Consider the following 9,777-nt stretch of genomic DNA (forward strand, 5'->3'; position numbering starts at 1 on the left):
ACCTGCGCATCTAAGGCAGGAGGAGCAGTGGGGGCACGTGTGCTCTGCCGGCTTGCTGCCTCCAGGAAGCCTTCCCGCACTATTTTTGCAGCGCTGACCTCATTGCTTATATCAGCCTGCCCTTTTCCAGCTTCCTCTCCCTGATATCTGGCTTTTGCCCCGTATTTCCTTGCATGTTGAGCAATCACCTTAAGCCTCTCTCCACATTTCTAGGATTCTTGTTTATCGCCCCGTGCGGCGCAGGGCTCTGACGGGGCTCTGCCTTCCTGTTCTGCCTGGCCAGTTCCTCTGTTTACCTATAACACAAATTATATTTGTTTGCTTTTTTTTTAATGCAGAGCAACAACTAGGTACCAGGAGAGGTGTTTTCTTCTCTCCTTTCTACTCATTTCTCCATGGTCCCGGCCATCTTCTTCAGTTCTTACCACCTGCAAAGAGCATTTCTTCTGCCCTCACCATGGGCAATGTCTAAAATTCCTGCTGCAAACAGAAATTCCCAGCTTGGGGAAGCCTGGAGTCTCCCAAAGCCTCTAAGTGGTCCAATACTGGCCGCTATTGTTTGCAGGGAGGTAAAAACTTCGATCCCAATGGGACACAGAGGGGAAATGAAAATCCCTTTGCCACCCCCACCTCCCTACGCTCCCCCACTGACCCCTTTCCCCTCCGTGATCCCACACTCTTCCCTCACAAAGCAAATTCTTCCTGGATTATATTTTAATATCTGCAAAGCCTCAAGTTTGAAAGAAAAACAAATGTGAAACCAGCTCATGAATTTTCTCGATGTGAAAAAAAGAGAAACGGCCTCCGTCGCTCCTGAGAGCCTGTATAGGAGCCACATGAAAGGATTAGGGTGGGCAGAGCTGACAGCCAGGCACTCTGTTAGACCCCGGGATTGAGACATCAGAAGCTTAAACCGAAAAGAGACGGGACTGTCACACAGCGCAAGGGGAGAGCACGATGGCAACCATCTTGGGAGCTTAGTCTCTCTTTCCCCACACATTTCTGATTCATATCTCTGGCTAGTTTGGGCATTTATAAAATATGCTCCTGGTAAAAGTGATTAGGTGGCACTGCAGGGTCTCGGGGCTGGGGATGATGCACCTCCAGGAGCAGCGTCCTGCCTCCTGGGGAAAACCTGTCTGCAACAGCATCCCACCTGCAGAGGCTGGGATCCAGCTGGGAAACAAAGCCTTGCTGTTCCCTGAGCTTTCCCCTTTTGCATTTGACCCAGTTTGGGCTTGGGGGAAGCGACAGCTTGTCTGTGCATGGCCCTCGGAGAGGGAAGCTCCAGCCCTGCCTGGCCCCGGCTCAGCGCGTGGGCTCTGGCAGCCCCTGCAAAGCACCAGTGTGTTTTTCTGTTTTGCAAAGGGATGGGGTTGTTACGAAAGGGAAGCAAGGTGAGAGATAACGATATAATATGGTTTCCTCTTCCTTCTCAGCTGCCAGTTTGAATCCAGCCCAGGTCGGTAGTGGAGGACGCCGTTGCTGCTGGGTGCCTGTCCAGCGGTGTGTGCAAACCACGCCGTCTGGCTGCTGCCCCACTTCCTACGGGGCAGGTGGCTGCATCCCCTCCGTGGGCTTGGCACGCTCCCTGCGCCCTGTTCCAGATGAGCAGCCAGCGACCAGCTTATTCCAGAATAAAAGTCATGTTATTCTGAGTGTAAAAAACAGGATAACTATTCTTGAATAATGTCCTTTCTCCCCCAGAGTGGACAACCCACACCCAGGACGCTATTCCTAAATGGAGATTGCAGTTAATTCTCTAATTGGGCAACACTTGAAATAAACCCAAAAGAAATGCCCTTGTCATCCTTAGATGTGGTCCAGGAACGGGGGACAAAGGGGACCCTCACGGGACAGAGCCTGTTCTGCAGCAACAAGAGGAGCAATCTCTTTGTTGAGGACGCCTAGTCCCTTCCAAGAGTACAAAACGTGTCGCCTCCACCCTTCCTGACGCAAACCTTTCTGAGCCATGGGGAACAGGAATAAGGAGTTTCCTCATTTTTTGCTACCAGGTTTTGATGATGATCACTGACCTAAGTTTTTCCCAGGTGGTATGCGGAAGTACTGCACAGTTCTCCACTACACCTTGGTTTCCCAGCCTGCAGTACACTTGCTTGCTTCTTGGCTCATCTTGTTACAGCAGGGTAACAGGCGACACAGACTGTCCACGAGTCCCAGGGTACCTCACAAACTGGGACAGCTGCTCCCAGAGCAGCCAGTGCAGTGGCTAGGCTGGGTTATTTTCTCCCCTCCCAGACAGGAAAATTAATTCCCAGTATTTTGACTCTATTTCCTCTTCTGTGTAAATAAATCCAGGTCTGAAGAAAGGCTCTTGGGCTCTCTGGTTGTTGGGAGCATCTTTCCACATCCCTTGGCTGGGGACTTCCTCACTGTGTGGGACAGGCATAGGGGACTGGGGCAGGGACATGGGCTTGCAGTACCCATGGGCTGTGCCTGGCCAGCAGGTCCTAATGTCACCTGGGCTTCCCAGGCACCCTGCTCATGCGTGACAGTACCTTCAAGGGGACTGCTCAAAACTTCAAATGAGTGACCAGCACTGGGCGTCTTGGTGTGAGGTTCCAGCACATGGAGGGAGCTGGAAACATGCATAGAGTGGGGGGTTAGTCCTGGACTAAATATCATCTGGGGGTTTGTCTATGACCAACTGATCTGGGAAGAAATGTTCTCAACTCTCTTATTGCCACGCAGATTTGTTCTGACTTGTCTATGTTTTGGGGTTTTAAATATTCTCTTCCCAAAGGGATCATCTGTTCTTGGTTAGCTACCATGAGGCCACCCCATGGTGCTGGTGGATTTCAATGGCTAGAAGGACTTGTCATAAAAGACTCTTAGCTTCCCAAAGGTTTTAAAAACCCACATTTTTAATGAAGTTTAAGAAGTGGATCTGAATGCTTCTGAACAACACGATCCTGGAGCAGCTGGGCTGAAACCTATTCATGTTGGAAAACCATTTCTGCGTGTGCCAATATTGCAAGAGCAATACTTACAAGTATTGCATTTGCATCTACGAAGAATTCTTTCTCTCTTTTTTAAGTATCAGTCCTTTTCACCTGGAGCCTTTCTTCTGAATAAATCGCTGTTGTAAATTCCAGTGTTTGTTAACATCCTTGTCCTCAGGGTGTGGGTGTGCTCTTACGGGCTTTCATGGAAACTCAAAGAGCAGATCACCCTTGTTATACTGGGGCAGAGAATTGCAGATTTTCTGTTTGAAGTTTGGGTTCCCTGTTCTCAGTGGTTTCCATATCTGCTCGTGGTTGAGCTCTGTGCGGCTAATTCCTCCTTCATCTGCAGTTGGGCAAAATGCTTCCTATTTTCAAAAGACCTGAAAGCCGAGAGCCTTGGGTTGGGAGGGATGCAGAGTCCAAGCACATCCCTCACCTCCAGGACAGCTGGAAGAAAACGCCTCCAGCTACTGATATCACAGCTCCTCTGCCCACACGGGTGCGACAGCCCATCAGCGGAGCTCCTGGGGCTATTCTGCAGCACTAGCGGAGGCTGGAGCCAGGTTCACTTTGAGATTTGCGTTTTGAACTGTGCTACAATCTTTTCACACTGATCCGAAATTATTGTGCTGAGTGCCCAAACCCACCAGGAGTGTTGCTTATAAGGCCAAGAGCTGTTCTGACACGGAGGCCACTGAGCAATTAAACTTGCCAAGTGCAAACTGTACTGCTGTAATCCTAAGTGCTGGGAGCACTTGAGGGGCGATGAAGGGTGGTACAATGAATCAAACCCCTCTTGCATGAACAAGGCTGGTGGCTTCTTGCTGGTTGCTCTCACCAAAGGAAGATGTGTAGATGGACAATGGAGGAATCCCTGGCTGTTTGCATTCACAGGGAGATGAAATGCCTCCAGGAGTTACAGATCAGGGTCCACCCTAGAAGATGCTGCACTTCAGTGTCAGATCGCACATATATTAAGTGGCTTTCTCTGCCTATGAAACCGCACAGCCTGGATGAAGGCTTCCCAGAGGATGCTGTGGAGCAAGCGGTGCTCTGTAAGATGGATGGGTAGGAAGGGAAGGGAGTGCTAATATTAAGCCCTGTGCACCCACCCCTGTTTACGACATGGGGACTGGCATCACCTGCAGCACAGCGGTGGGGTGAGAGGCAGCAGAGATGCTGCGCTGTGCCTTGGAGGAGACAGTGGCACCCGTAAGCAAACCCTTCTCCCCCGGAGGGGATGTGCTGGGGCCCTGCAGTGTTTCTGGGTCGCTGCAGTCTCAGAGGAGCTATTCAAGGGGAAAACCACATGCACATTCCTCAGCACAATGGAGCCCAGCGCCAGACGATGCTGTGGTCCAGGCGCATCCTCCGAGGACGAAGCCATACAAGAATACCTGAAAGAGGAAGACTATAGTTAAACTTCCAGTTCCCCCAGAAGGTGGAAGACAATAAGCAGCCATCAAAAGGCATTTCCTGCCCATCTATTGTTCCCCTCTCTGGGTCCTGATCAAGCTTTGCACATGGTCTGCAAACAGACAGACCTTCTAATTATGGCACTGAGTGAAGAGCTATGCATACCCTTGTTGTCTGCATCAGCACTGGAGCAGTCACTGAGCAGCTGGATAAAGGTGTTTCTTGCAAACGTTTGCCGCTGGTGGCATTTCTCCAGCTCACATTTGGTCTCACCAGGCTTATGAGCTGTCCCAGTCTCCCGCTCCTCTACCGGGTGCTTGCACAGCTTCAATCCTGCTGGATGCTGGTGTGGCGTAGAGGTTGTTCCCTGCCTGCCTGCCTGCCCAAGCACATGTAGCACATCTTCTCTCCAGGTTAGGGCACCTGACCTGTCCTCCATCTCTGCTTGCCTTTATCTCATCCCGTTTCCTGCCCCCAGCTTTTCTCTCCTAATTAAATGGTAAAAACACGTGGGATCCAGGCCAGGCACGAATGGTTTCAGCGAAGCAATTAGCCCAACGACGTGAGCGAGGAACAATTAGCGCTGCTCTCTGGAATTCGGCCATTGTGCGGTTCATTGTATATTTTTGCCTTAAAAGGGGGCCAGCGTGTTGGGAGGAGAGCGAGGGCCCCCGTTCGCAGAGCCGGGCTGACATTTGCACTATGTTAGTCATGCTACATGTCAACATTTTTGTGAGCTTTCCAAAAACAGAAATTCTAATGGGATGTTTTAATCCCATCTTCACCCCCGCATATCCCCTGCCTTTCCCCCTTTCAACTCCCACCTCCCTCCTCCTCCTCCCTGCCTCGCACACTAATACCACCCTCTCTCGGCTTCGGCTCCCGGAAACCAGGCGAAGCCAGAGCAGCGAAATTCCTATTTAAACTAACATCACATGAAAAATGAACTGTTGCTTTTAATCCCCTTTGCAAGGAGGATGGGAAGGGAGCGAACAATTTCCCAGGGGTGTGATGGGGAAGGGGCTTTTGGAGACCACCAAGGCAAGCTGAGGGAAGTGGTGGGTGAATATTGCCTCACTGATCGACCTTTGAAAAACCGCTCGGCAACTTCATCGGGACACCCCAGGGGCAAGTAAGAAGCCAAGAAGCTGGGGGGGCCCAGAGAGAAGCCAAGTTCCCTGGGGGCAGCCAGCGTTTGGAAATAGCCTTGGCAGGAGCGTATCGGGGCCGGGGTGACACACGTATCTGATCTGGGCTGGATGCAGAGGGTGTGCGCAGGCGGCTGCGGGAGCTATCGGTGCTCCGGGGAGAGCTGCAGGCACTGAGATGCTCAGGTCCGGGCAGGGAGTTAAAATGCGTCCCCGATTCTCTCCCTGGCTCCCTCTCCCCGGGAGGTTTTGGAGACCTGGAGCTGTAGGTAGCTGTGGGCAGGAAAGGAGTGATGGGTGTCCCACCGAGGGGGGGACCAGCCGCTGCATCAAACATGGACCTTAAAGCAGGAGATTTAGGGAGTTATTAAGGCAGGTGCTGAGCTGGAGGGGAGCCCTGGGGGCAAGCAGCCACTTGGGCTCATCTCAGCCTCCTGATGCAGCACCAGGGCTGTCCCCAACAAGGAGGGTCCGGGCACTGCTCTTGCCCATGGCTGTTGGCACAGCTGGGCACAGCTGGGCTCTGCCCTAAGCTGGGCTGATGTGTGGTGGTTTTGGGGCCTCACCTGCTCCTGCCTGCTGCCTCCCCGGGTTCTCGCCTCCGCTCCCTTCGCACAGGACCCACAGCGGCGGCTGCCAAACACGGTGCAGGGGTTGGCCGGGATGGGGTCTGGGAGCAGCCCCCCTTTATTTGCTGTTCCTTATACTCCAGTTCTGCTGTTGCTGGAGATGCGACATTGGGTTCACTGGGCCTTCGTCCAGCCCAGTCCAGCCCAGTATGAGACTTGACTCCTGCCTCTTCCTTGGGGTAATCTCTAAACACTTCCCCTGACATCAGCTTCTGGCTCATCTTCAGAAAGGCAGAGGGGAGCGGGACAGCTCAGGACAGGAATGTGAAAAAAATTGGGGCCAGAAAGAATGAGAGGTCAGAAATTAAAGGCCAGGAGCTGCAAGCTCCTCTGACCCCACCTCTGGCTGGAAGGAGCTTGGGACAGGCTGCCCGTCATTGCAGCAAACTGATCTCAGCTTGTTGCTCTGGCCCTGCCTGTACAGACGGACACGTCCAGGCTCCATGGACAGCCCATGAGGAAATCTCCCAAACAGGCAGCTGCCCAGGGGACGGGGACCATGGGATCTCTGCCGGAGGCATGTCACCTCTTGGGAAACTGAGGCACAGCGAGCTGGGCGCAGTTGGTGGAAGCCTGCTGCCCCACTTGCCTCTGTCTGTCTGTCTGTCTGTCCACCTAGCCGACCACTGCTGAAGGCTCTGGCTCTGCAATAGCTCGTGCAGCACATGGCCATGGGTACTTAAGCTCTGCGTAATTAATTATTTTCTTTTACCACCCCAAACCCACACTGCCAGTTGAATCTAAGCAGTGTGCGACAGCCAGCCTCCGGCCCAGGACAGCTCTAAAGCTCCCTGGTTTGCTGTCAGGGTCAATACCAAATGAGAGCCCTGCAGCCAGAGACAGCCTGCATCCAGCCCAGCATCCCTGGCCGGCAGCAGTTCCGCCCTCCATGACCTTGCAAAGAGGGGGGGCTCCTGCCTGCCAGCCAGGGGATTTTGGGGTGGGAAAGCCAGGTCTGTAAGGCCAGGTCTGCCCCAGGAGCTCCTGTTGGGAGGAGAGTGGTGCACAGGCTGTGCAAAAGCAGGGTCGGATCCAGCTGGTTCGCTGGTTCAGGTTCCCTTTCCGTCCTGTTTTTATGTTCGTTACATGGTTTTAACTTTAAAAATTCACTCCCCAAAGGAAGGAGGGGAAAGTTCCCCTCACACACCTTACACTGCCGAAACCCCCCTGAGATCCACCTCGACCAGAGAGGCATTAAATCAGCGGCGGCCGCCCCACCGCCCTCCCCTCTCCCCACATCTACCTCCCCTCCCCTGGGCTGAATAGGGAGCATGAGAAACATGGCCGGGTGGAGACAGCCCCGTGCCCCTCGCTTTCTTTCAGGATCAGTGCATCTACGGGGCCGCTTGTGTTCCCCAAGCCCCTCTCCCTCCACAACACCGGGTCTGTAATCTGGGGGCAGTGGGCTTGGAGATGGAGAAGAATGCAGGAGCGGGGAGGGGAGGACGGGGACCGTCCCCTCTCGCCACCGCCAAAGCCCCAAATTCTTAGACCTGGAGGAGTCACCACCAAATTCCATTCAACTGACAGAAAAGAAATCAAATCCTTTTAAAGAGAGCCCACTTTCCCCGCAAGAATGCTCCCTCGGCCTTTTGTTGCAGGGCTTTGCTTGCTCCCAGCAGCTCGGAGGAAGCTGCTCCAATACATTAACCAGTTTAACTTGCTCGTGACCCCCTCTGCCCAGCGCACAATGAAGCTCGTCGCCCGCTTTTTTCCCCGGCTCCTTTTCAGGAGCTAAATCCCCCGCTGTTCCCCGCTCGCTGCCTCTCTCCCTCAACCTTTCTCAGGCCTCTGCTTCAGCCCCAGGAAAATAATAACGCTTTGCATTTGTATAGCCCCCCGGCCCCGTGGGATCTCAAAGTGCCCTGCACGGATTGCATCGTGTCCCCCCCGCCCCGCCGAGGGGACCCGCAGTCCCCCGAGGTGGAGGGGGAAAGCGATGTAGGGTCTGAGGCCATGGAGGGCGGATGGGGTTTGCAGCAGGTCCCGGCGCAGAGCAGTGCCAGAGCTGGAGCACATCGGGAGACGATGGGGATGGGGACAGTTCAGCATCAGGAGATGCACCATGAGCACCCGTTGGGGGAGGTTTGGGTGCTGGACGGAGAGGCACCGACGTGCTCCACTCTCTGCAGCCACCCCGATGGCACTGCCGGACCCTCTGCTACAAGGACAGGAAGGTTTTATGTTCCCAGGGTGGTTAAAAAAACCCAACAGATGAAAAAAATGAGCCCTCGCATTGGCCCTGAATAGCGGAGCCCGTCAGACAATGGGAAGTTAACCAAACCCGGGCTGGGGAGCACAGAAGTCTGTCGCGGGGCGCTGCCGTTTTCCTACCAGTAATTGATGCAAAGTCTCTTTTGTGCTCTCAGAATATCCCAGAAAGAAAAAGTGGGGGGTGAGAGGGGGACTGCAGGCAGGATCCAGCTCCCGGGCCGCCCTCCTCCGATGTCTCCCGCCACACCTCGGCCGTGCGGTCGGAGCGGTGGCTGCCCGGCTGCACGTCGGGGCCGAACCCCAATAAATACCCACGAAGTCAGCGCCTGACACAGCTTTTAACCCCTGTCCGACGAAGCACGTAAATCGTTCCGGGTGGACAATGCAGCTTTGCAGCCCGAGCGCGGTGTTTCTCTCGGATGAACTGAACACTTTATTACTGGGGATTTATTCACCGTTTTTAGCAGCCCTGAGAACCTGGGAGCCTCTTAGGGACCACCTATTGAGTGCCGGGGTCAGGCTGCGAGCGGGAACGATGCAGAAGGTTTAAACCAATTTAAACTGACCTAATACCGCGGTACGGCTGAAAGGGAGATGCCCCACGTGCAGCCCCGGCTCTGGGCTGGTGCAGGGCTGAATCCAGCCAGCTCCAGTGGAAAACCAGTATGGGGTTTCAGTGAGGTTAATTTGCAGTGGGAATGAGCTGTTGGGTTCCTCTGCAAAGGCACATCCCTGAGATTTGTGGGACTTGGGCAGCAGGTTCTGGCTCAGACCCATCCCTGTGGGGCTGGGCAGAGCGGGGAGCACACCGCACCCCGCAGCCGCAGCTGGGCTGCGTCCAAAATGAGATCCCTTTTTGGGGAGGAAGTCAGACACCCCTCCTGGGCCAGCCCTGGCATCCCTCCTGCAGAGCAGATGTGACCGTTCCTTTCCTCTGGCTCTTTTATTTATGGGGCACCCAAATTTTTCTGGGACTGGGGCCACCCTGTTTGAGGCTAGGCTCTTCATACCCAGCAGAGTGGCTGAATGCCAACGAAGGGGGCACAGGGCATTCCTGCGAGCATCCTCCCCTCTCCTGCTCCTCGCCCCTTGGGTACCACCCTGTGCCCACCGAGGGGTAGCAGGGCGACCGCTTACCCCATCACCATTTCTCCGAGGGGGACGGTGCCTCGCTGGGGATGTCCGCGTGGCGGGTGAGGGCTGAGCCAGGAGGCCAGGCGCCTGGAGAGGAAGCCTGCGGGGATGCGGCCAGCAGCCGGCCGATCCCCAGGGAGTCTTGCTCCGGTGGGACAATGCAGCCAAAAGAACGGCTTCCCCTCGCCACCACGGCTCACTGACCCCAGGCAGCCGGGCTGAGCCGAGCACCAGCCCTGGGAAGGGGGTTATGGGCAGCGCCAGGGAGCC

General features: G+C 54.7%; 1 protein-coding gene across 1 annotated transcript in view; it reads left to right on the top strand.

The window, feature by feature from the left end:
- Positions 1 to 9,777, top strand: part of EIF3B (eukaryotic translation initiation factor 3 subunit B) — a 396,012-nt gene that overhangs the window by 144,956 nt on the left and 241,279 nt on the right. The window lies entirely within an intron of this gene.

Source organism: Calonectris borealis, chromosome 16 (assembly GCF_964195595.1).
Source record: "Calonectris borealis chromosome 16, bCalBor7.hap1.2, whole genome shotgun sequence".
NCBI classification, from domain to species: Eukaryota; Metazoa; Chordata; class Aves; order Procellariiformes; family Procellariidae; genus Calonectris; species Calonectris borealis.